We start from the raw sequence: 26,751 nt of genomic DNA, 5'->3' as shown, positions 1-26,751 counted from the left end.
TTTAAGATACTTACTAGTCAGGTACATTCTTAGGCGTTTAATATGCGGTGTTGAGTCCATTTCGTTGAGCAAGGAGTAGCTCTTGTCTATTCCATATTTGGCTTAAGGAACTTTATCTGTGCTCATTTCAATCTCTGGTTTTATGCAGCACCCCAACTCACCTTTACCCTTAAGCAAGCATAAGTTGGTTTTCTAAATTTGAGACCCTGTTCTGTTCTGTAATTCAGTTCCTGTGTAGCCAAGTTTACATTCCGTGTATTACTGATATCTTATGATGTTTCTTTTTCTGTGTGACTTATTTCAGTTAGAATCATCATACCTGAATCCACTCATTGTGCTGCTAAGGGCCTGATGACATAGATTTCATTGCTGAGTGATATTGCTTTGTAAGTAAATACCACAACTTCTTTATCCATTTTTCACTTTCTGCGATGTTGAACTTGTACTGTAAACGAGGTTCTTGTAAACAGAGGCGTCCCAAACTTTGGGGTGGCTGTGTCTTTTTGATTTTAATTTCCCTAAGCTATAGGACCATAAGTGGAAGTGCCCTAGGCTCTGTTGCTTTGTTTTTTAGATGTTTCAGGAAACACCATACACTTCTCCCGAGTGTCTGTTGGCAATTTACATCCCGCCCATCAGCATAACAAGGCTCCCAGTTCTCCATGGCCTGTCCTGCCTTTCTGGATTTTACACTTTTTTCAGATGGCCCTTTTGACCGGGGGGAAGTGAGACTTCATTGTAGTGCAGATTTCCTTTGCAAGCTTGCTTGGTTGGCCAAAAAGGGCGTATGCGTTTTTTCCTGAATATATTCAGGAAAAAACGCATACGCCCTTTTTGGCCAAGTGCATCATTGTGGACGTTCTGCCTCTTTTCCTATGCTTTCAATGCAATTCCAGTCTACCTCCTGAAATCGGTTTCCTGCAATTCTGCCCCGCTTTCAAGTCCTCTTGGCAGCCTTACTTCAGTCTATTTTTGGACGATAGCTGTCATTTATAACTCTGCAGGTTTGTGAATTACAGTGCCCCTGAGCTCCTTTCTTCAACTCGCTTTCTTGTGAGCTGGCCGCAACACCGCAGGATGGCTTCAGGCCCTAATCTGGTTCCGGCACGGCACGCTGAGCCTTTGGTTAATTCCTCTTCCTGGTGGGAAATGAGAGTTAAATTTGCCCGTCCAGACACCTCCAGCTAGTCTCTCATTGGTTCTCGCTATTCCTGTTCATCTTCCGCAGAAATTGCAAACTGGGCCAAACAGGAGGTTAAAGGGACTGACTCTCCAAGTGGGGAGAGTGTTAGTAAAGCGTCTGGAATGTTGCACCCGAGTACCAGGGTAGGAAAACTGAGACATATTTGAACACGTCTCCCGTTCACATGGTTGATCATACTCTGGGTTCCACATGCATGTTTTAGCTGAAGGAAGAATACCTTAAACCTGGAGAGTTGAGACCCGTGGAATGGGTACCATGCAATATGACTTCAAAGGGTCTTCATTTGCTCACCGAACCTCTCCAATCCTATCACTGCTGCGTTTATGCCCCTGTACACATGCTTGATTCTCTTTCGGAGACATAGCAATCCATAGGTTTTAAGATACTTACTAGTCAGGTACATTCTTAGGCGTTTAATATGCGGTGTTGAGTCCATTTCGTTGAGCAAGGAGTAGCTCTTGTCTATTCCATATTTGGCTTAAGGAACTTTATCTGTGCTCATTTCAATCTCTGGTTTTATGCAGCACCCCAACTCACCTTTCCCCTTAAGCAAGCATAAGTTGGTTTTCTAAATTGAGACCCTGTTCTGTTCTGTAATTCAGTTCCTGTGTAGCCAAGTTCACATTCCGTGTATTAGTGATATCTTATGATGTTTCTTTTTCTGTGTGACTTATTTCAGTTAGAATCATCATACCTGAATCCACTCATTATGCTGCTAAGGGCCTGATGACATAGATTTCATTGCTGAGTGATATTGCATTGTACGTAAGTACCACAAGCTTCTTTATCCATTTTTCACTTTCTGCGATATTGAACTTGTACTGTAAACGAGGTTCTTGTAAACAGAGCCGTCCCAAACTTTGGGGTGGCTGTGTCTTTTTGATTTTAATTTCCCTAAGCTATAGGACCATAAGTGGAAGTGCCCTAGGCTCTGTTGCTTTGTTTTTTAGATGTTTCAGGAAACACCATACACTTCTCCAGAGTGGCTGTTGGCAATTTACATCCCGCCCATCAGCATAAGAAGGCTCCCAGTTCTCCATGGCCTGTCGTGCCTTTATGGATTTTACACTTTTTTCAGATGGCCCTTTTGACCAGGTGGAAGTGAGACTTCATTGTAGTGCAGATTTCCTTTGCAAGCTTGCTTGGTTGGCCAAAAAGTGCGTATGCGTTTTTTCCTGAATATATTCAGGAAAAAACGCATACGCCCTTTTTGGCCAAGTGCATCATTGTCGAGTTTCTGACTCTCTTCATATGCTTTCAATGCAATTCCAGTCTACCTCCTGAAATCGGTTTCCTGCAATTCTGCCTTGCTTTCAATGCCTCTTCATAGCCTTACCTCAATATATTTTTTAAAAATAGTTGGCCTTTATAACTCTGCAGGTTTTTGAATTGCAGTGGCCCTTAGCTCCATTTTTTAGCTCTTATTTTTGTGGTCTTGCCCCATAACCACAGGATTCCTTGAAGCCCTATTTTTCTTCTGGGGCACCTTGCTGTGCCTTTGGTTAATTCTTCTTACTGATGTGATATTAGAGTGACATGTGCCCATTGAAACCGCTACAGCTAGTTTCTCACTGGTTCCCCCTATTCCCATTCATCCTCTGCACTAACTGCAGACTGTGCGATACCAGAACTTAAAGGCATTGACTCCATGTGGGGATGTTGTTAGTAAAGCGGCTGGAATGTCGATCCGGAGCCCCAGGAGAGGAAAAATGAGGTGCGTTTTAGAAACCTTTCCCGATCATATGGTATACCAGTCGCTGGGTTTCCCAAGCATGGTTTAGCTGTAGGAAGATTCCCTTCAACCTGGAGTGTTGGGACCCTTGGAATGAGTAGCATGAAGTATTGCATTAAACTTTCGGCAGTTGCTCACCAAAGCTCACCAATCCTCTCAGCCCCAAGTGTCCAGCCTTATGTCTTATCCAGCTGTGGGTTTATATGTGGTCAATCCAGGTTGCATCACAGCCCCTGAGCGAATTTTGTAAGAATTTTTCTCTCTTTCATTGTTTCAGCGTTTTGTTTTTAAAATTTATTTCTATAATGGGGTTTAGCTCCTTTTCACTGCTGTGTTTGTGCCGCTCTGCACACACTTGATTCCCTTATGGAGATATATCAATACATGGGTTTTAAGATTCTTATTCCTCAGATATATTTCTCTGCGGTGTATAGGGTGTGTTGAGGCCTGTTCATTGAGCAAGGTGTAGATCTTGTCTAATACCTATTTGGTTTATTGAACGGTATCTGTGCTAATTTCAAACTCTGGTTTTATGCATCACCCCACCTCTCCTTTCCCCTTAAGCTGACATAAGTGTGTTTTCTAAATGTGAGACACTGTTCTGTTCTGTAATTCATTTCTTGTGCAGCCATATTTACCCTCCCTCTATAAGTGATATCTTATGATATGTTTCTTTTTCTGTTTGACTTATTTCAAGTAGTATTATCGGACCTAAATCCACTCTTTATCCTTCTACTAGCCTTATTACATTGATTTCATGGTGAAGAGATATTCCATTGTACATAAGTACCACATCTTCTTTATCCATTGTTCTCTTTCCTGGGATATTTAAGGTGTACTGAAGTTGAGGTTCTTGTAAACAGAGTAGCCCTAAACTGTGGTGTGCTTGTGTCTTGTTGATTTTTAGACTTCCCTAGATATACTCCCATGATTGGAAGTGTCCTATGCTCTGTAGCTCTGTTTTTTAGATGATTTAGGAACCACCATACACTTCTCCAGAGTGGCTCTCGGCAGTTCACACACTGCCCATCAGCGTATAAAGGCTCCCTGTTCTCCATGGCCTGTCCTGCATTTCTGGTTTTTACAATTTTTTAGGATGGCCCTTTTGACCGGTGGGAAGTGAGACTTCTTTGTTGTGCACATTTGCATTGCTTGCTTGCTTCGTTGCCCATAAAGTGCGTATGCGTTTTTTCCTGGATATAATCAGGAAAAAACGCATACGCCCTTTTGGGCCAACTGCATCATTGTCGAAATTCTGCCGCTTTTCATGTGCGTTAAAGACGAGTCCAATCTATCTCTTGAAATCTGTTTCTTGCAATTCTGTCTTGCATTCAGATCCTCTTCTTTGCCTTACCTCAACATATTTTTGGACGTTAGTTTTCATTTATAACTCTGCAGGTTTGTGAATTGCAGTGACCCTGAGCTCCATTTTTTAAGTTGCTCTTTTGTGAGCTGGCCTCAAACCCGCAGGATTGCTTCAGGCCCTATTTTGGCTCCGGCGAGGCAGGCTGAGCCTTTCTTTAATTCTTATTCTTAATGGGAAATTAGAGTGATATGTGCCCGTCCAAACCCCTACAACTCTTCTCTCATTGGTTCCCCCTCTTCCCGTTCATCCTCCTCACAATTTGCAAAATGTGTGAAACAGAAGTTTAAATGTGCTGATTCTCCAAGTGGGGAGATTCTAAGTAGCGTGGCTGGAATGGTGAACAGGAGCACCAGGAGAGGATAAATGAGGTGCATTTTAGACACATCTCCCGATCACATGGTGTACAGTCCTCTGGGTTTTCCATGCATGTTTTAGCTGTAGGAAGATCCCTTGAACCTGCAGATTTGGGACCCATTGAATGGGTACCAGGTAGTATTACTTTAAAGGGTGTGCATTTCCTCACCCAACCTCACATTTCTCTTAGCGCAAACAGTTTCCAGCCTTATGTCTCATCCTGCTGTGGGTCTAGATGTGTTCAATCCATGTTGCATCACCGTCCCTGAGGAAAAGTTGTAAGAGGTTTTCTCTGTCTCTCTGTCGTTTATTTTTTTCAATTTATTACTATATTGGTTACAGCTGATTTTCAAAGCTCTGTTTCTTGCTGCTGTACATCCACTTGATTCACGTACAGAGAGACATCAATAAATTCTTTTTCAGATTCTTACCAGTCGTATATATTCTTTTCCGGTGACTTGAGTGTGCTGAGTGCAGTTCTTTTAGCTACCGTGTAGGCCTTGTTGATTATCAGTTTGGTATTTGGAATGGTATCTTTGCTAATTTCAACCTCCTGGATGATGCCTCACCCCTCCCCACCTTTCCCGTTTAGCAGCCTTATGCGTGTTTTCTACATATTTGACTATGTTTTTGTTTTGTAATTTATTTCATGTGTAGCCATTTTGGATTCCACCTTTAAGTGATATCTTATGATATGTGTCTTTTTCTTTTTGAATTCTGTCACTTAGAATGATCATACGTAACTCCTCCGGAGTTGTTACAACTGGCCATATTTCATTGATTTCCAGGCTGAATAATATTCCACTCTACCTAAGTACCACATCTCTATCCATTTTTTCCCTCCAGAGACATTTAAGTTATATCCTAGTCGAGGATCTTTTAAACAGAGAGGGGGTAAACATTGGGGTGCCTGTGTCCTCTCGATTTTTGTTTTTCCCAAGATATACGCCCATGAGTGCAAGTGCCCTATGCTCTGTAGCTCATTTTTTAGATGCTTTAGTAAACACAATACACTTCTCCAGAATGGCCGTTGGCAATATACATTTCCACTATAAGTCTCACAGGGCTCCCTCTTCTCGTTGCCCTGTCCTGCATTTCTGTTGTTTACGCTTTATGAGGATGGCTCTTCTGACTGATGCGAAGTGATATCTTTTGTAGTATTGACTTCCAGTGCCCACCTGTTTGGTTGGCTAAAAAAGTGTATGCCCTTTTCTTGAATATATACAGAAAAGAACGCATACACCCTTTTTGGCCAACTGCAATGTTGGCAATGTTCAGCTCCTTTTCTTGTGCTTAATGGCGAGTCCTTTCTACCTCCTCAAATCCCTTTCCTGCCATTCTCCCTTGCTTACAAGTCCTTTTCTCTGACTTTCCTCAAGACATTTTTCAGTGATGGATATTTTCAACTCTGCAGTTTTGTGAATTTTACTGCCCCTGAGTTCCATTGTTCAACTCGTGTTTATGGGAACTGGCCACAAAGCAGCGGGATTTCCTCAAGCCCTATACTGTTTCCATGGGCAACCCTAGCCTTTGGTCAATTCGTCTTCCTGATTGGAAATTAGAGTGACATGTGCCTGTCTGAACACCTAGGACTTGTCTCTCATTGTTCCTCATCCTTCCGCTTCATCCTCTGGACAAATTCCAAACTGTACGCAACAGGATGTTGACAGTGCTGACATCTCCAAGTGGGGAGACTGTTAGTAAAGACGCTGGAGGGGTGAACCCGAGCACCAGGAGATGAGGAGATGAGATGCCTTTTCCAAACTCTTCCCGATCAGACGGTATACCATCCTCTGGGTGTGACAGACATGTTTTAGCAGTAGGAAGAGTCCCATTCATGTAAGGAGAACACCAGGGCTTTTTCAAAATCAGTGTCTCCCCGAAACCCAAACTGGGGAAGTTTTTAAGCTACGGCTACACATATGTTCATTAAGGGCCTTGGGAAGTAGGCAGAGTCCAAACTTTAGATGATTGAAGTCTTCAGGGTCAGAAGCACTCACCACCAGCTTCCCTTAGGCTACACTTTAACTGTCATTGATAGATGATGTCAATAAAAATATCTATTCTTTTTCAGATTATTTCCCCTTATAGGTTATTGCAAAATGTTGAGTGTAGTTCCCTGTGCTATACAGTAGTTCCTTGTTGATGATCTATTTTATACATAGCAGTGTGTATGTGTTCATTCCAAACTGTTAATTTATCCCTCCTCCCACCTTTCCCCTTTGGTAATAATAAATTATAAGATTTTATACTTCTCAGAAATGGGGGAGCTGAAAGAGAGGTATCATTTTCAATGGAAAAGCATTTAAAACAAGATTGAAGGTTTAACCAAGATTATTAGATGTACATCCTTGGAAAGAAATCACTTCGTTTCTCTAATATTGACCTGACAAATAAGACAAACCTTTTCACTGAACTTGCTTATAAAAAGTGATGGAAATATCAAATGGAAGTGTTAAAAACATCTTATTTTACCCGAGCCTTATACACTGTTCTATGTTAACTACAGTTTGGCTCACACATCTGTTCATTGAGGTTACAATAGTCTCAATTTCTGTTACTGATCCTCCAGAGTGGACCCCAACAAGTGTCCCCCTGCCCAGTGTCATTGGGGCCAACAGATCGAGACTGAGTTTGGTTCACAAGCAAAGGAAACTTTATATTTTGATCAGAGAATGGAGAGGTGAGAGCATGCACTACCCCGTGGGCTGTGGGCTGGGCTGCTGTGTAGAGATCCTGTCAGAGTCAGTGGGAGGGAGGGAGGCGGCGGAGCTCTCGAGGGCCGGGTTGGCTGTAGCTCAGGCTCTATATCGTGGAGTCTGCACTGGGCCCCAGGAGCTGAGGTGTCGACCCAGCCATTCTGCACTAGGAAATCTGGTCTGAAGTGCCGGGTGTGGAACCTCTGCATGCGGGACCCTAGGAGCACGTGAAATTAGACAAAGCACAAAGGATAAAAAAGGTTAGACTTGACTTTATTGCCCAGATTCTATTTTTATCTCCCAGGGATTTTTAATGGGCTTTGCTGGGGACAAACCCCTCCTCTGCCTTTTGTCCCGTTCCTCATTCTTGGAGTGCTGAGGGTGCAGACCCTTCTTCTGTAACTGCTGAGTGCTGAGTTGGGAGCCCTCATACCCTGGGGCGAGGGTCAGAGCTTCTCCCCAGCAGCCTCCCGGTGACGTTGATTGTCCCCAGGACCCCTGCCTCCCTGCTCGTCCACCTGAGCACCAGCATTGGAAGTGTTATAGATTCTAATGACCTTTAAGGGTCCAGGAAAGAGATGTGCAGAGACGCTGTGGGGGCCGGTTTCACCCCGCCCCACATTTGTTCGGCCACCTTAGGCTGACCGTCTCTGCCAGCCTAGATGCTCTGACCAGTAGTCTGCGCTTTCTTCAATTAGGCCCCTGAATTAACGTACAAACAGCACCAGGTGTCAGAGCCCTGCCCGCTCAACTCCCAGACAGTCCAGGGTCAGTGGTGATCAAGGACCATGATGGCTACTGAGTCAACAGCCTTTTGAAGTAAACAGGAGTCCAGCCGGTCTTATTGGCCACCATCATCACGGTGTCTGTAGGCTTTTCTATGGTGACAGTGTGGTATACTGTTCCCCCGCCAAGATTATTAGCTCCCCTCTGGGTGCAGTAAGTCCTGCAAGCAGTAGTCTACTCTTTTGGGACACACTCTTGTTGTTTTATGAGAGAAACTCCAGGTCAAGTGATGTTCACACGAGTCGTCATGGTGCCCTGTTGCCCCCGGTTATCTCTCTGGATGTTGGAGTTGGAGGGCCTCCTCACTCGAGGTCGGTGTGCCCACGGAGCGAACCCTGCAACTTCAGGGCATGGTTGGTGGTTAGGATCACCACGTGGGGTCCTTTTCCCTTAGGAGGGAGGTGGCCTTTTGGGCTGCTGATTTCCAGGTTTTTAGATACCGCCAGTATCTTGGCCAGATGTGGCAGTGGGCCAAGCCCCTTAGTGACCGTAGTTTATCCTACCTGGATGGCATTCTTGCATTGTTCCATTTCAAGTGGTCCCAGTTTTTGCACTAATTCTCCAATGGCGATTCACCTTTCACCGGGAATGTAAAGGTCAAAGGGTTTAGCTAAATTAGGGAGTTCCAGGGCAAGGGTCTGAATTGACTGCTCTTTCCATTCTTGAAAGGCCACTTCTGGATTCTATTCAAAAGGATCATCATCTTTTCCTTTCAGTGTTTCATATAGAGGCCCAGCTAGTAGACTGTAGTTAGGGATCCAGAAGCAGCAAACCCTGGCCTCCCCAGGAACCCCTAAGCTGTCTTCTAGTTTTAGAAAGGGGTAAGGCTGAAAATGGTTTCTTCCCTTTCCTGGGATGGGCTTCTCTGACCTTCTGTGAGAATGAAGCCCAGGCAGGTCACCGCAGTCTGTGATATTTGAGCTTTTTCTTGGACAACTTCTATCCTTTATTGGCTTGGTAGTTCAGAGGCCTCCTTAGTAGGGCTGGCGATCAGAATGTCGTCTGCATATTGAAGGAGGGTTTCCTTTTCCAGAGGTAGAACTTTTAGGTCTTTAGCTAAGCTTTCCCCAAAGATGGTGTGGGAATTTTTGCACCCTTGGGGCCAGACGGCCCGGAAGTATTGTTTTAGTTGTATGTTGAGTCCTGCCACTCACAAGCCAAAATTTCTTGTGACTCTGGGACTAATGGAATACAAAAGAAGGCATCATTGAAGACTAATACAGAATACCATGTCCTGGTGGTTGGTAGAATGACCAGCAGGGTGTAGGAATTAGGAGCAACTGGAGGTATATCCTCGGTGGCTTCACTGACTGTCCTGACATCCTTTACCAGGTCCCCAGCAGCCCATGGGGCTCTCGTGGTCAGACCAATCCCAGAATATGGAGCTCACCTGGGCAGGTACCCCACCCCCACCCCAGCCCACGGGGCTCTCGTGGTCAGGCCCCTCCCAGGATACAGAGCTACCCTTGCAGGTACCGTGGCAGGGCTGGGCACACAGGAACCGTGCACATAGCCCTCATTGCAGAGCACCCCCAGCTCACCTGTCGCTCAGAGCTGACACAGAGCACCTCAGAGCAGGACTTGAACTAACAAACAGCAGCTGCGACAGGTCTGTGACCCTGGGCATCACTCCGTGAGGCCTCCCTCCACCTGGTCTTCCAGAGACTTCCACTGCACCCGGGGCACCAGGCCTCTGTCTCCAACCACCACCCACCCCTCCTCTCCCTGACTCCTGGGTTCCTCTCATTAGGAGAGGGTTTTCTTGAAGTTGTCTCCCACTCATGGGCCAGATAAAATGATTAGAAAACAAGCCAAAGCTGCAGCCCCTTGTCTATCCTGACTCTCAGGAGCCCACACCTGTTCCTTGGACCTGGCCGGTTCAGCAAGTTCCATTTTCTGCAACTGTGAGCCCCTGAGGGGTGATGATTGGCTGACCTGGGCAGCCTTACCGTGCCGGCCAGCCCTCCCCAGGTGTGCCTGGGTTGAGATCAATATAAATACCACTCCAGGCAGCAAGAGCCCCTGCAGCCGTGCCTGACGCCATTTTCTCTGCCCTGTCAGCAGTCTCGGGGCTGGGCTGGTGGGAGGGAGTGAGAGGCCACGGCTTTGTGGGTGGCCCAGTGTGAGTGGGGCTCTGCTGGACTTTCTGCAGCAGTTGCCAGGCTGCCACCTGCTAAAGAAGAGGATGTGTCACCCATACCTGCTGCTGGAATTTCTCCCTGGGCAGAGGTGAGGAAGGAAAAAAGCAGTGGGGGCAGGGACAGGACGGGTATCTCAGGCAGGGAAATGGAAATCTTCCAGAAGAGCACCCAGGGCCAGGACCATCCTGGCTGGCCTGCAGGCACCAAGTCGGCCGGCATGCTGTCACTCGTGTGGCTCTATGGCCCTTCCTCTAGGCTTTCAAGTCCTTGTATATATTCAGGTGTTTTACCTGGGACGGGTGGGAATAGTTCAGCAGCAACTGGCCTGGGGCTCAGCTCACGTTTACTCACAGATGCCTCGGCACGGTGCCCCAGCTTTGCAATGAGGACGCTTGTTGCGTGGGGGCTGCTGGCTGAATGGGAGACGATTCCCCACCACTGACCAACTTCAGAATTGTTTACAACTGGAGCAAGTGCCCTGATACGGTTTTCCTCTGTGGAACTGGTGGGTTCTGTGTTTTTTTTCTCTTTTTCGTTTTTGGTTCAAGGTAGATTTTATTCCTCTTTTTTGTATTTACAGATATAAGCATGGAAATAATTTATTCATATAAATACATGTATGTGCAGGGAATAATTGTTTTTTCTGTTTTATTTTTTAAATTTTATTTCTTTTTAATTTTGAATTTTATTTTATATTTTTATACAGCAGGTTCTTATTGGTTATCTATTTTATACATATAAATGTATACATGCCAATCCCAGTCTCTCAACTCCTCCCACCACCACCCCCCAACAGCTTTCCCCCCTTGTTGTCCATACGTTTGTTGTCTACATCTGTTGCTCTATTTATGCCTTGCAAAATGGTTAATCTGTACAGTTTTTCTAGGTTCCACATATATGCATGAATATACAAGATTTGTTTTTCTCTTTCTGACTTACTTCACTCTGTATGACAGTCTCTAGATCCATCGACGTCTCTACAAATGACCCAATTTCATTCCTTTTCATGGCTTAGTAATATTCCATTTTATATATGTACCACAGCTTTATGCATTCGTCTGTCTGTGGGCATTTAGGTTGCTTCCATTACCTCGATATTGTAAATAGTGATGCAATGAACATTGCGGTGAATGACTCTTTTTGATTTATGGTTTTGTCTGGGTATATGTCCAGTACTGGGATTGCTGTATCATATGGTAATTCTATTGTTAGTTTCTTAAGAAATTCCATATTGTTCTCCATAATGACTGTATCAATTTATATTCCCAACAATAGTGGAAGAGGGTTCCTTTTCTCCACACCCTTTCCAGCATTTTTTGTTTGTAGATTTTCAATGATGCCTATTCTACCAGGTGTGAGGTGATACCTCATTGTTGAATCCATTTCGTTGAGCAAGGGGTAGCTCTTGTCTATTACATATTTGGCTTATGGAACGGTATCTGTGCTAATTTCAAACTCTGCTTTTATGCAGCACCCCAACTCACCTTCCCCCTTAAGCAGGCATAAGTTGGTTTTCTAAACTTGAGACCCTGTTCTGTTTTGTAATTCAGTTCATGTGTAGCCAAGTTCACATTCCGTGTATTAGTGATACCTTATGATGTTTCTTTTTCTGTGTGACTTATTTCACTTAGAATCATCGTGCCTCAATCCACTCATTATGCTGGTACGGGCCTGGTGACATAGATTTCATTGCTGAGTGGTATTCTGTTGTACATAAGTACCGCAACTTCTTTATCCATTATTTGCTCTCTGGGATATTTAACTTGTGCCGTAGAAGAGATTCCTGTAAAAAGAGCCGTCCCAAATTTTGGGGTTGCTGTGTCTTTTTGATATTAATTTCCCTAAGCTATAGGACCATAAGTGGAAGTGCCCTAGGCTCTGTTGCTTTGTTTTTTAGATGTTTCAGGAAACACCATACACTTCTCCCGAGTGTCTGTTGGCAATTTACATCCCGCCCATCAGCATAACAAGGCTCCCAGTTCTCCATGGCCTGTCCTGCCTTTCTGGATTTTACACTTTTATCAGATGGCCCTTTTGACCGGGGGGAAGTGAGACTTCATTGTAGTGCAGATTTCCTTTGCAAGCTTGCTTGGTTGGCCAAAAAGGGCGTATGCGTTTTTTCCTGAATATATTCAGGAAAAAACGCATACGCCCTTTTGGCCAAGTGCATCATTGTGGACGTTCTGCCTCTTTTCCTATGCTTTCAATGCAATTCCAGTCTACCTCCTGAAATCGGTTTCCTGCAATTCTGCCCCGCTTTCAAGTCCTCTTGGCAGCCTTACTTCAGTCTATTTTTGGACGATAGCTGTCATTTATAACTCTGCAGGTTTGTGAATTACAGTGCCCCTGAGCTCCTTTCTTCAACTCGCTTTCTTGTGAGCTGGCCGCAACACCGCAGGATGGCTTCAGGCCCTAATCTGGTTCCGGCACGGCACGCTGAGCCTTTGGTTAATTCCTCTTCCTGGTGGGAAATGAGAGTTAAATTTGCCCGTCCAGACACCTCCAGCTAGTCTCTCATTGGTTCTCGCTATTCCTGTTCATCTTCCGCAGAAATTGCAAACTGGGCCAAACAGGAGGTTAAAGGCGACTGACTCTCCAAGTCGGGAGAGTGTTAGTAAAGCGTCTGGAATGTTGCACCCGAGTACCAGGGTACGAAAACTGAGACATATTTGAACACGTCTCCCGATCACACTGGTTGATCATACTCTGGGTTCCACATGCATGTTTTAGCTGAAGGAAGAATACCTTAAACCTGGAGAGTTGAGACCCGTGGAATGGGTACCATGCAATATGACTTCAAAGGGTCTTCATTTGCTCACCGAACCTCTCCAATCCTATCACTGCTGCGTTTATGCCCCTGTACACACAGCTTGATTCTCTTTCGGAGACATAGCAATCCATAGGTTTTAAGATACTTACTAGTCAGGTACATTCTTAGGCGTTTAATATGGGGTGTTGAGTCCATTTCGTTGAGCAAGGAGTAGCTCTTGTCTATTCCATATTTGGCTTAAGGAACTTTATCTGTGCTCATTTCAATCTCTGGTTTTATGCAGCACCCCAACTCACCTTTCCCCTTAAGCAAGCATAAGTTGGTTTTCTAAATTTGAGACCCTGTTCTGTTCTGTAATTCAGTTCCTGTGTAGCCAAGTTTACATTCCGTGTATTACTGATATCTTATGATGTTTCTTTTTCTGTGTGACTTATTTCAGTTAGAATCATCATACCTGAATCCACTCATTGTGCTGCTAAGGGCCTGATGACATAGATTTCATTGCTGAGTGATATTGCTTTGTAAGTAAGTACCACAAATTCTTTATCCATTTTTCAATTTCTGCGTAGTTGAACTTGTACTGTAAACGAGGTTCTTGTAAACAGAGGCGTCCCAAACTTTGGGGTGGCTGTGTCTTTTTGATTTTAATTTCCCTAAGCTATAGGACCATAAGTGGAAGTGCCCTAGGCTCTGTTGCTTTGTTTTTTAGATGTTTCAGGAAACACCATACACTTCTCCCGAGTGTCTGTTGGCAATTTACATCCCGCCCATCAGCATAACAAGGCTCCCAGTTCTCCATGGCCTGTCCTGCCTTTCTGGATTTTACACTTTTTTCAGATGGCCCTTTTGACCGGGGGGAAGTGAGACTTCATTGTAGTGCAGATTTCCTTTGCAAGCTTGCTTGGTTGGCCAAAAAGGGCGTATGCGTTTTTTCCTGAATATATTCAGGAAAAAACGCATACGCCCTTTTTGGCCAAGTGCATCATTGTGGACGTTCTGCCTCTTTTCCTATGCTTTCAATGCAATTCCAGTCTACCTCCTGAAATCGGTTTCCTGCAATTCTGCCCCGCTTTCAAGTCCTCTTGGCAGCCTTACTTCAGTCTATTTTTGGACGATAGCTGTCATTTATAACTCTGCAGGTTTGTGAATTACAGTGCCCCTGAGCTCCTTTCTTCAACTCGCTTTCTTGTGAGCTGGCCGCAACACCGCAGGATGGCTTCAGGCCCTAATCTGGTTCCGGCACGGCACGCTGAGCCTTTGGTTAATTCCTCTTCCTGGTGGGAAATGAGAGTTAAATTTGCCCGTCCAGACACCTCCAGCTAGTCTCTCATTGGTTCTCGCTATTCCTGTTCATCTTCCGCAGAAATTGCAAACTGGGCCAAACAGGAGGTTAAAGGCGACTGACTCTCCAAGTGGGGAGAGTGTTAGTAAAGCGTCTGGAATGTTGCACCCGAGTACCAGGGGAGGAAAACTGAGACATATTTGAACACGTCTCCCGATCACATGGTTGATCATACTCTGGGTTCCACATGCATGTTTTAGCTGAAGGAAGAATACCTTAAACCTGGAGTAGTTGAAACCCGTGGAATGGGTACCATGCAATATGACTTCAAAGGGTCTTCATTTGCTCACCGAACCTCTCCAATCCTATCACTGCTGCGTTTATGCCCCTGTACACATGCTTGATTCTCTTTCGGAGACATAGCAATCCATAGGTTTTAAGATACTTACTAGTCAGGTACATTCTTAGGCGTTTAATATGCGGTGTTGAGTCCATTTCGTTGAGCAAGGAGTAGCTCTTGTCTATTCCATATTTGGCTTAAGGAACTTTATCTGTGCTCATTTCAATCTCTGGTTTTATGCAGCACCCCAACTCACCTTTCCCCTTAAGCAAGCATAAGTTGGTTTTCTAAATTTGAGACCCTGTTCTGTTCTGTAATTCAGTTCCTGTGTAGCCAAGTTTACATTCCGTGTATTACTGATATCTTATGATGTTTCTTTTTCTGTGTGACTTATTTCAGTTAGAATCATCATACCTGAATCCACTCATTGTGCTGCTAAGGGCCTGATGACATAGATTTCATTGCTGAGTGATATTGCTTTGTAAGTAAATACCACAACTTCTTTATCCATTTTTCACTTTCTGCGATGTTGAACTTGTACTGTAAACGAGGTTCTTGTAAACAGAGCCGTTCCAAACTTTGGGGTGGCTGTGTCTTTTTGATTTTAATTTCCCTAAGCTATAGGACCATAAGTGGAAGTGCCCTAGGCTCTGTTGCTTTGTTTTTTAGATGTTTCAGGAAACACCATACACTTCTCCCGAGTGTCTGTTGGCAATTTACATCCCGCCCATCAGCATAACAAGGCTCCCAGTTCTCCATGGCCTGTCCTGCCTTTCTGGATTTTACACTTTTTTCAGATGGCCCTTTTGACCGGGGGGAAGTGAGACTTCATTGTAGTGCAGATTTCCTTTGCAAGCTTGCTTGGTTGGCCAAAAAGGGCGTATGCGTTTTTTCCTGAATATATTCAGGAAAAAACGCATACGCCCTTTTTGGCCAAGTGCATCATTGTGGACGTTCTGCCTCTTTTCCTATGCTTTCAATGCAATTCCAGTCTACCTCCTGAAATCGGTTTCCTGCAATTCTGCCCCGCTTTCAAGTCCTCTTGGCAGCCTTACTTCAGTCTATTTTTGGACGATAGCTGTCATTTATAACTCTGCAGGTTTGTGAATTACAGTGCCCCTGAGCTCCTTTCTTCAACTCGCTTTCTTGTGAGCTGGCCGCAACACCGCAGGATGGCTTCAGGCCCTAATCTGGTTCCGGCACGGCACGCTGAGCCTTTGGTTATTTCCTCTTCCTGGTGGGAAATGAGAGTTAAATTTGCCCGTCCAGACACCTCCAGCTAGTCCTCTCATTGGTTCTCGCTATTCCTGTTCATCTTCCGCAGAAATTGCAAACTGGGCCAAACAGGAGGTTAAAGGCGACTGACTCTCCAAGTGGGGAGAGTGTTAGTAAAGCGTCTGGAATGTTGCACCCGAGTACCAGGGGAGGAAAACTGAGACATATTTGAACACGTCTCCCGATCACATGGTTGATCATACTCTGGGTTCCACATGCATGTTTTAGCTGAAGGAAGAATACCTTAAACCTGGGTAGTTGAAACCCGTGGAATGGGTACCATGCAATATGACTTCAAAGGGTCTTCATTTGCTCACCGAACCTCTCCAATCCTATCACTGCTGCGTTTATGCCCCTGTACACATGCTTGATTCTCTTTCGGAGACATAGCAATCCATAGGTTTTAAGATACTTACTAGTCAGGTACATTCTTAGGCGTTTAATATGCGGTGTTGAGTCCATTTCGTTGAGCAAGGAGTAGCTCTTGTCTATTCCATATTTGGCTTAAGGAACTTTATCTGTGCTCATTTCAATCTCTGGTTTTATGCAGCACCCCAACTCACCTTTACCCTTAAGCAAGCATAAGTTGGTTTTCTAAATTTGAGACCCTGTTCTGTTCTGTAATTCAGTTCCTGTGTAGCCAAGTTTACATTCCGTGTATTACTGATATCTTATGATGTTTCTTTTTCTGTGTGACTTATTTCAGTTAGAATCATCATACCTGAATCCACTCATTGTGCTGCTAAGGGCCTGATGACATAGATTTCATTGCTGAGTGATATTGCTTTGTAAGTAAATACCACAACTTCTTTATCCATTTTTCACTTTCTGCGATGTTGAACTTGTACTGTAAACGAGGTTCTTGTAAACAGAGGCGTTCCAAACTTTGGGGTGGCTGTGTCTTTTTGATTTTAATTTCCCTAAGCTATAGGACCATAAGTGGAAGTGCCCTAGGCTCTGTTGCTTTGTTTTTTAGATGTTTCAGGAAACACCATACACTTCTCCCGAGTGTCTGTTGGCAATTTACATCCCGCCCATCAGCATAACAAGGCTCCCAGTTCTCCATGGCCTGTCCTGCCTTTCTGGATTTTACACTTTTTTCAGATGGCCCTTTTGACCGGGGGGAAGTGAGACTTCATTGTAGTGCAGATTTCCTTTGCAAGCTTGCTTGGTTGGCCAAAAAGGGCGTATGCGTTTTTTCCTGAATATATTCAGGAAAAAACGCATACGCCCTTTTTGGCCAAGTGCATCATTGTGGACGTTCTGCCTCTTTTCCTATGCTTTCAATGCAATTCCAGTCTACCTCCTGAAATCGGTTTCCTGCAATTCTGCCCCGCTTTCAAGTCCTCTTGGCAGCCTTACTTCAGTCTATTTTTGGACGATAGCTGTCATTTATAACTCTGCAGGTTTGTGAATTACAGTGCCCCTGAGCTCCTTTCTTCAACTCGCTTTCTTGTGACCTGGCCGCAACACCGCAGGATGGCTTCAGGCCCTAATCTGGTTCCGGCACGGCACGCTGAGCCTTTGGTTATTTCCTCTTCCTGGTGGGAAATGAGAGTTAAATTTGCCCGTCCAGACACCTCCAGCTAGTCTCTCATTGGTTCTCGCTATTCCTGTTCATCTTCCGCAGAAATTGCAAACTGGGCCAAACAGGAGGTTAAAGGCGCTGACTCTCCAAGTGGGGAGAGTGTTAGTAAAGCGTCTGGAATGTTGCACCCGAGTACCAGGGGAGGAAAACTGAGACATATTTGAACACGTCTCCCGATTCACATGGTTGATCATACTCTGGGTTCCACATGCATGTTTTAGCTGAAGGAAGAATACCTTAAACCTGGAGAGTTAAGACCCGTGTAATGGGTACCATGCAATATGACTTCAAAGGGTCTTCATTTGCTCACCGAACCTCTCCAATCCTATCACTGCTGCGTTTATGCCCCTGTACACATGCTTGATTCTCTTTCGGAGACATAGCAATCCATAGGTTTTAAGATACTTACTAGTCAGGTACATTCTTAGGCGTTTAATATGCGGTGTTGAGTCCATTTCGTTGAGCAAGGAGTAGCTCTTGTCTATTCCATATTTGGCTTAAGGAACTTTATCTGTGCTCATTTCAATCTCTGGTTTTATGCAGCACCCCAACTCACCTTTACCCTTAAGCAAGCATAAGTTGGTTTTCTAAATTTGAGACCCTGTTCTGTTCTGTAATTCAGTTCCTGTGTAGCCAAGTTTACATTCCGTGTATTACTGATATCTTATGATGTTTCTTTTTCTGTGTGACTTATTTCAGTTAGAATCATCATACCTGAATCCACTCATTGTGCTGCTAAGGGCCTGATGACATAGATTTCATTGCTGAGTGATATTGCTTTGTAAGTAAATACCACAACTTCTTTATCCATTTTTCACTTTCTGCGATGTTGAACTTGTACTGTAAACGAGGTTCTTGTAAACAGAGCCGTTCCAAACTTTGGGGTGGCTGTGTCTTTTTGATTTTAATTTCCCTAAGCTATAGGACCATAAGTGGAAGTGCCCTAGGCTCTGTTGCTTTGTTTTTTAGATGTTTCAGGAAACACCATACACTTCTCCCGAGTGTCTGTTGGCAATTTACATCCCGCCCATCAGCATAACAAGGCTCCCAGTTCTCCATGGCCTGTCCTGCCTTTCTGGATTTTACACTTTTTTCAGATGGCCCTTTTGACCGGGGGGAAGTGAGACTTCATTGTAGTGCAGATTTCCTTTGCAAGCTTGCTTGGTTGGCCAAAAAGGGCGTATGCGTTTTTTCCTGAATATATTCAGGAAAAAACGCATACGCCCTTTTTGGCCAAGTGCATCATTGTGGACGTTCTGCCTCTTTTCCTATGCTTTCAATGCAATTCCAGTCTACCTCCTGAAATCGGTTTCCTGCAATTCTGCCCCGCTTTCAAGTCCTCTTGGCAGCCTTACTTCAGTCTATTTTTGGACGATAGCTGTCATTTATAACTCTGCAGGTTTGTGAATTACAGTGCCCCTGAGCTCCTTTCTTCAACTCGCTTTCTTGTGAGCCTGGCCGCAACACCGCAGGATGGCTTCAGGCCCTAATCTGGTTCCGGCACGGCACGCTGAGCCTTTGGTTAATTCCTCTTCCTGGTGGGAAATGAGAGTTAAATTTGCCCGTCCAGACACCTCCAGCTAGCCTCTCATTGGTTCTCGCTATTCCTGTTCATCTTCCGCAGAAATTGCAAACTGGGCCAAACAGGAGGTTAAAGGGACTGACTCTCCAAGTGGGGAGAGTGTTAGTAAAGCGTCTGGAATGTTGCACCCGAGTACCAGGGGAGGAAAACTGAGACATATTTGAACACGTCTCCCGATCACATGGTTGATCATACTCTGGGTTCCACATGCATGTTTTAGCTGAAGGAAGAATACCTTAAACCTGGAGTAGTTGAGACCCGTGGAATGGGTACCATGCAATATGACTTCAAAGGGTCTTCATTTGCTCACCGAACCTCTCCAATCCTATCACTGCTGCGTTTATGCCCCTGTACACATGCTTGATTCTCTTTCGGAGACATAGCAATCCATAGGTTTTAAGATACTTACTAGTCAGGTACATTCTTAGGCGTTTAATATGCGGTGTTGAGTCCATTTCGTTGAGCAAGGAGTAGCTCTTGTCTATTCCATATTTGGCTTAAGGAACTTTATCTGTGCTCATTTCAATCTCTGGTTTTATGCAGCACCCCAACTCACCTTTCCCCTTAAGCAAGCATAAGTTGGTTTTCTAAATTTGAGACCCTGTTCTGTTCTGTAATTCAGTTCCTGTGTAGCCAAGTTTACATTCCGTGTATTACTGATATCTTATGATGTTTCTTTTTCTGTGTGACTTATTTCAGTTAGAATCATCATACCTGAATCCACTCATTGTGCTGCTAAGGGCCTGATGACATAGATTTCATTGCTGAGTGATATTGCATTTGTAAGTAAGTACCACAACTTCTTTATCCATTTTTCACTTTCTGCGATGTTGAACTTGTACTGTAAACGAGGTTCTTGTAAACAGAGCCGTTCCCAAACTTTGGGGTGGCTGTGTCTTTTTGATTTTAATTTCCCTAAGCTATAGGACCATAAGTGGAAGTGCCCTAGGCTCTGTTGCTTTGTTTTTTAGATGTTTCAGGAAACACCATACACTTCTCCCGAGTGTCTGTTGGCAATTTACATCCCGCCCATCAGCATAACAAGGCTCCCAGTTCTCCATGGCCTGTCCTGCCTTTCTGGATTTTACACTTTTTCAGATGGCCCTTTTGACCGGGGGGAAGTGAGACTTCATTGTAGTGCAGATTTCCTTTGCAAGCTTGCTTGGTTGGCCAAAAAGGGCGTATGCGTTTTTTCCTGAATATATTCAGGAAAAAACGCATACGCCCTTTTTGGCCAAGTGCATCATTGTGGACGTTCTGCCTCTTTTCCTATGCTTTCAATGCAATTCCAGTCTACCTCCTGAAATCGGTTTCCTGCAATTCTGCCCCGCTTTCAAGTCCTCTTGGCAGCCTTACTTCAGTCTATTTTTGGACGATAGCTGTCATTTATAACTCTGCAGGTTTGTGAATTACAGTGCCCCTGAGCTCCTTTCTTCAACTCGCTTTCTTGTGACCTGGCCGCAACACCGCAGGATGGCTTCAGGCCCTAATCTGGTTCCGGCACGGCACGCTGAGCCTTTGGTTAATTCCTCTTCCTGGTGGGAAATGAGAGTTAAATTTGCCCGTCCAGACACCTCCAGCTAGTCCTCTCATTGGTTCTCGCTATTCCTGTTCATCTTCCGCAGAAATTGCAAACTGGGCCAAACAGGAGGTTAAAGGCGCTGACTCTCCAAGTGGGGAGAGTGTTAGTAAAGCGTCTGGAATGTTGCACCCGAGTACCAGGGGAGGAAAACTGAGACATATTTGAACACGTCTCCCGATCACATGGTTGATCATACTCTGGGTTCCACATGCATGTTTTAGCTGAAGGAAGAATACCTTAAACCTGGGTAGTTGAAACCCGTGGAATGGGTACCATGCAATATGACTTCAAAGGGTCTTCATTTGCTCACCGAACCTCTCCAATCCTATCACTGCTGCGTTTATGCCCCTGTACACATGCTTGATTCTCTTTCGGAGACATAGCAATCCATAGGTTTTAAGATACTTACTAGTCAGGTACATTCTTAGGCGTTTAATATGCGGTGTTGAGTCCATTTCGTTGAGCAAGGAGTAGCTCTTGTCTATTCCATATTTGGCTTAAGGAACTTTATCTGTGCTCATTTCAATCTCTGGTTTTATGCAGCACCCCAACTCACCTTTACCCTTAAGCAAGCATAAGTTGGTTTTCTAAATTTGAGACCCTGTTCTGTTCTGTAATTCAGTTCCTGTGTAGCCAAGTTTACATTCCGTGTATTACTGATATCTTATGATGTTTCTTTTTCTGTGTGACTTATTTCAGTTAGAATCATCATACCTGAATCCACTCATTGTGCTGCTAAGGGCCTGATGACACTAGATTTCATTGCTGAGTGATATTGCTTTGTAAGTAAATACCACAACTTCTTTATCCATTTTTCACTTTCTGCGATGTTGAACTTGTACTGTAAACGAGGTTCTTGTAAACAGAGCCGTTCCAAACTTTGGGGTGGCTGTGTCTTTTTGATTTTAATTTCCCTAAGCTATAGGACCATAAGTGGAAGTGCCCTAGGCTCTGTTGCTTTGTTTTTTAGATGTTTCAGGAAACACCATACACTTCTCCCGAGTGGTTGTTGGCAATTTACATCCCGCCCATCAGCATAACAAGGCTCCCAGTTCTCCATGGCCTGTCCTGCCTTTCTGGATTTTACACTTTTTTCAGATGGCCCTTTTGACCGGGGGGAAGTGAGACTTCATTGTAGTGCAGATTTCCTTTGCAAGCTTGCTTGGTTGGCCAAAAAGGGCGTATGCGTTTTTTCCTGAATATATTCAGGAAAAAACGCATACGCCCTTTTTGGCCAAGTGCATCATTGTGGACGTTCTGCCTCTTTTCCTATGCTTTCAATGCAATTCCAGTCTACCTCCTGAAATCGGTTTCCTGCAATTCTGCCCCGCTTTCAAGTCCTCTTGGCAGCCTTACTTCAGTCTATTTTTGGACGATAGCTGTCATTTATAACTCTGCAGGTTTGTGAATTACAGTGCCCCTGAGCTCCTTTCTTCAACTCGCTTTCTTGTGAGCCTGGCCGCAACACCGCAGGATGGCTTCAGGCCCTAATCTGGTTCCGGCACGGCACGCTGAGCCTTTGGTTAATTTCCTCTTCCTGGTGGGAAATGAGAGTTAAATTTGCCCGTCCAGACACCTCCAGCTAGCCTCTCATTGGTTCTCGCTATTCCTGTTCATCTTCCGCAGAAATTGCAAACTGGGCCAAACAGGAGGTTAAAGGCGCTGACTCTCCAAGTGGGGAGAGTGTTAGTAAAGCGTCTGGAATGTTGCACCCGAGTACCAGGGGAGGAAAACTGAGACATATTTGAACACGTCTCCCGATCACATGGTTGATCATACTCTGGGTTCCACATGCATGTTTTAGCTGAAGGAAGAATACCTTAAACCTGGGTAGTTGAAAACCCGTGGAATGGGTACCATGCAATATGACTTCAAAGGGTCTTCATTTGCTCACCGAACCTCTCCAATCCTATCACTGCTGCGTTTATGCCCCTGTACACATGCTTGATTCTCTTTCGGAGACATAGCAATCCATAGGTTTTAAGATACTTACTAGTCAGGTACATTCTTAGGCGTTTAATATGCGGTGTTGAGTCCATTTCGTTGAGCAAGGAGTAGCTCTTGTCTATTCCATATTTGGCTTAAGGAACTTTATCTGTGCTCATTTCAATCTCTGGTTTTATGCAGCACCCCAACTCACCTTTACCCTTAAGCAAGCATAAGTTGGTTTTCTAAATTTGAGACCCTGTTCTGTTCTGTAATTCAGTTCCTGTGTAGCCAAGTTTACATTCCGTGTATTACTGATATCTTATGATGTTTCTTTTTCTGTGTGACTTATTTCAGTTAGAATCATCATACCTGAATCCACTCATTGTGCTGCTAAGGGCCTGATGACATAGATTTCATTGCTGAGTGATATTGCTTTGTAAGTAAATACCACAACTTCTTTATCCATTTTTCACTTTCTGCGATGTTGAACTTGTACTGTAAACGAGGTTCTTGTAAACAGAGCCGTTCCAAACTTTGGGGTGGCTGTGTCTTTTTGATTTTAATTTCCCTAAGCTATAGGACCATAAGTGGAAGTGCCCTAGGCTCTGTTGCTTTGTTTTTTAGATGTTTCAGGAAACACCATACACTTCTCCCACTGTCTGTTGGCAATTTACATCCCGCCCATCAGCATAACAAGGCTCCCAGTTCTCCATGGCCTGTCCTGCCTTTCTGGATTTTACACTTTTTTCAGATGGCCCTTTTGACCGGGGGGAAGTGAGACTTCATTGTAGTGCAGATTTCCTTTGCAAGCTTGCTTGGTTGGCCAAAAAGGGCGTATGCGTTTTTTCCTGAATATATTCAGGAAAAAACGCATACGCCCTTTTTGGCCAAGTGCATCATTGTGGACGTTCTGCCTCTTTTCCTATGCTTTCAATGCAATTCCAGTCTACCTCCTGAAATCGGTTTCCTGCAATTCTGCCCCGCTTTCAAGTCCTCTTGGCAGCCTTACTTCAGTCTATTTTTGGACGATAGCTGTCATTTATAACTCTGCAGGTTTGTGAATTACAGTGCCCCTGAGCTCCTTTCTTCAACTCGCTTTCTTGTGACCTGGCCGCAACACCGCAGGATGGCTTCAGGCCCTAATCTGGTTCCGGCACGGCACGCTGAGCCTTTGGTTAATTTCCTCTTCCTGGTGGGAAATGAGAGTTAAATTTGCCCGTCCAGACACCTCCAGCTAGTCCTCTCATTGGTTCTCGCTATTCCTGTTCATCTTCCGCAGAAATTGCAAACTGGGCCAAACAGGAGGTTAAAGGCGCTGACTCTCCAAGTGGGGAGAGTGTTAGTAAAGCGTCTGGAATGTTGCACCCGAGTACCAGGGGAGGAAAACTGAGACATATTTGAACACGTCTCCCGATCACATGGTTGATCATACTCTAGGTTCCACATGCATGTTTTAGCTGAAGGAAGAATACCTTAAACCTGGGTAGTTGAAACCCGTGGAATGGGTACCATGCAATATGACTTCAAAGGGTCTTCATTTGCTCACCGAACCTCTCCAATCCTATCACTGCTGCGTTTATGCCCCTGTACACATGCTTGATTCTCTTTCGGAGACATAGCAATCCATAGGTTTTAAGATACTTACTAGTCAGGTACATTCTTAGGCGTTTAATATGCGGTGTTGAGTCCATTTCGTTGAGCAAGGAGTAGCTCTTGTCTATTCCATATTTGGCTTAAGGAACTTTATCTGTGCTCATTTCAATCTCTGGTTTTATGCAGCACCCCAACTCACCTTTACCCTTAAGCAAGCATAAGTTGGTTTTCTAAATTTGAGACCCTGTTCTGTTCTGTAATTCAGTTCCTGTGTAGCCAAGTTTACATTCCGTGTATTACTGATATCTTATGATGTTTCTTTTTCTGTGTGACTTATTTCAGTTAGAATCATCATACCTGAATCCACTCATTGTGCTGCTAAGGGCCTGATGACACAGATTTCATTGCTGAGTGATATTGCTTTGTAAGTAAATACCACAACTTCTTTATCCATTTTTCACTTTCTGCGATGTTGAACTTGTACTGTAAACGAGGTTCTTGTAAACAGAGCCGTTCCAAACTTTGGGGTGGCTGTGTCTTTTTGATTTTAATTTCCCTAAGCTATAGGACCATAAGTGGAAGTGCCCTAGGTTCTGTTGCTTTGTTTTTTAGATGTTTCAGGAAACACCATACACTTCTCCCGAGTGGTTGTTGGCAATTTACATCCCGCCCATCAGCATAACAAGGCTCCCAGTTCTCCATGGCCTGTCCTGCCTTTCTGGATTTTACACTTTTTTCAGATGGCCCTTTTGACCGGGGGGAAGTGAGACTTCATTGTAGTGCAGATTTCCTTTGCAAGCTTGCTTGGTTGGCCAAAAAGGGCGTATGCGTTTTTTCCTGAATATATTCAGGAAAAAACGCATACGCCCTTTTTGGCCAAGTGCATCATTGTGGACGTTCTGCCTCTTTTCCTATGCTTTCAATGCAATTCCAGTCTACCTCCTGAAATCGGTTTCCTGCAATTCTGCCCCGCTTTCAAGTCCTCTTGGCAGCCTTACTTCAGTCTATTTTTGGACGATAGCTGTCATTTATAACTCTGCAGGTTTGTGAATTACAGTGCCCCTGAGCTCCTTTCTTCAACTCGCTTTCTTGTGACCTGGCCGCAACACCGCAGGATGGCTTCAGGCCCTAATCTGGTTCCGGCACGGCACGCTGAGCCTTTGGTTAATTCCTCTTCCTGGTGGGAAATGAGAGTTAAATTTGCCCGTCCAGACACCTCCAGCTAGTCTCTCATTGGTTCTCGCTATTCCTGTTCATCTTCCGCAGAAATTGCAAACTGGGCCAAACAGGAGGTTAAAGGGACTGACTCTCCAAGTGGGGAGAGTGTTAGTAAAGCGTCTGGAATGTTGCACCCGAGTACCAGGGTAGGAAAACTGAGACATATTTGAACACGTCTCCCGATCACATGGTTGATCATACTCTAGGTTCCACATGCATGTTTTAGCTGAAGGAAGAATACCTTAAACCTGGGTAGTTGAAACCCGTGGAATGGGTACCATGCAATATGACTTCAAAGGGTCTTCATTTGCTCACCGAACCTCTCCAATCCTATCACTGCTGCGTTTATGCCCCTGTACACATGCTTGATTCTCTTTCGGAGACATAGCAATCCATAGGTTTTAAGATACTTACTAGTCAGGTACATTCTTAGGCGTTTAATTTCGGGTGTTGAGTCCATTTCGTTGAGCAAGGAGTAGCTCTTGTCTATTCCATATTTGGCTTAAGGAACTTTATCTGTGCTCATTTCAATCTCTGGTTTTATGCAGCACCCCAACTCACCTTTACCCTTAAGCAAGCATAAGTTGGTTTTCTAAATTTGAGACCCTGTTCTGTTCTGGAATTCAGTTCCTGTGTAGCCAAGTTTACATTCCGTGTATTACTGATATCTTATGATGTTTCTTTTTCTGTGTGACTTATTTCAGTTAGAATCATCATACCTGAATCCACTCATTGTGCTGCTAAGGGCCTGATGACATAGATTTCATTGCTGAGTGATATTGCTTTGTAAGTAAATACCACAACTTCTTTATCCATTTTTCACTTTCTGTGATAGTGAACTTGTACTGTAAACGAGGTTCTTGTAAACAGAGGCGTCCCAAACTTTGGGGTGGCTGTGTCTTTTTGATTTTAATTTCCCTAAGCTATAGGACCATAAGTGGAAGTGCCCTAGGCTCTGTTGCTTTGTTTTTTAGATGTTTCAGGAAACACCATACACTTCTCCCGAGTGTCTGTTGGCAATTTACATCCCGCCCATCAGCATAACAAGGCTCCCAGTTCTCCATGGCCTGTCCTGCCTTTCTGGATTTTACACTTTTTTCAGATGGCCCTTTTGACCGGGGGGAAGTGAGACTTCATTGTAGTGCAGATTTCCTTTGCAAGCTTGCTTGGTTGGCCAAAAAGGGCGTATGCGTTTTTTCCTGAATATATTCAGGAAAAAACGCATACGCCCTTTTTGGCCAAGTGCATCATTGTGGACGTTCTGCCTCTTTTCCTATGCTTTCAATGCAATTCCAGTCTACCTCCTGAAA

General features: G+C 44.4%; 1 long non-coding RNA gene across 1 annotated transcript; it reads left to right on the top strand.

Annotated features, from left to right (window-relative positions):
* Window positions 1–22,873: 22,873 nt before the first annotated feature.
* On the top strand, window positions 22,874–26,230 carry LOC141277718 (uncharacterized). Its single transcript, XR_012329480.1, has 3 exons — window positions 22,874–23,066; window positions 24,566–24,647; window positions 26,146–26,230. It is a non-coding gene; the product is annotated as an uncharacterized lncRNA (long non-coding RNA).
* Window positions 26,231–26,751: the final 521 nt, after the last annotated feature.

Source organism: Tursiops truncatus, unplaced genomic scaffold (assembly GCF_011762595.2).
Source record: "Tursiops truncatus isolate mTurTru1 unplaced genomic scaffold, mTurTru1.mat.Y mat_scaffold_105_arrow_ctg1, whole genome shotgun sequence".
NCBI classification, from domain to species: Eukaryota; Metazoa; Chordata; class Mammalia; order Artiodactyla; family Delphinidae; genus Tursiops; species Tursiops truncatus.
Note: the sequence above shows the minus strand (reverse complement) of the source record. Positions and strands in the feature narration are given on the sequence as shown.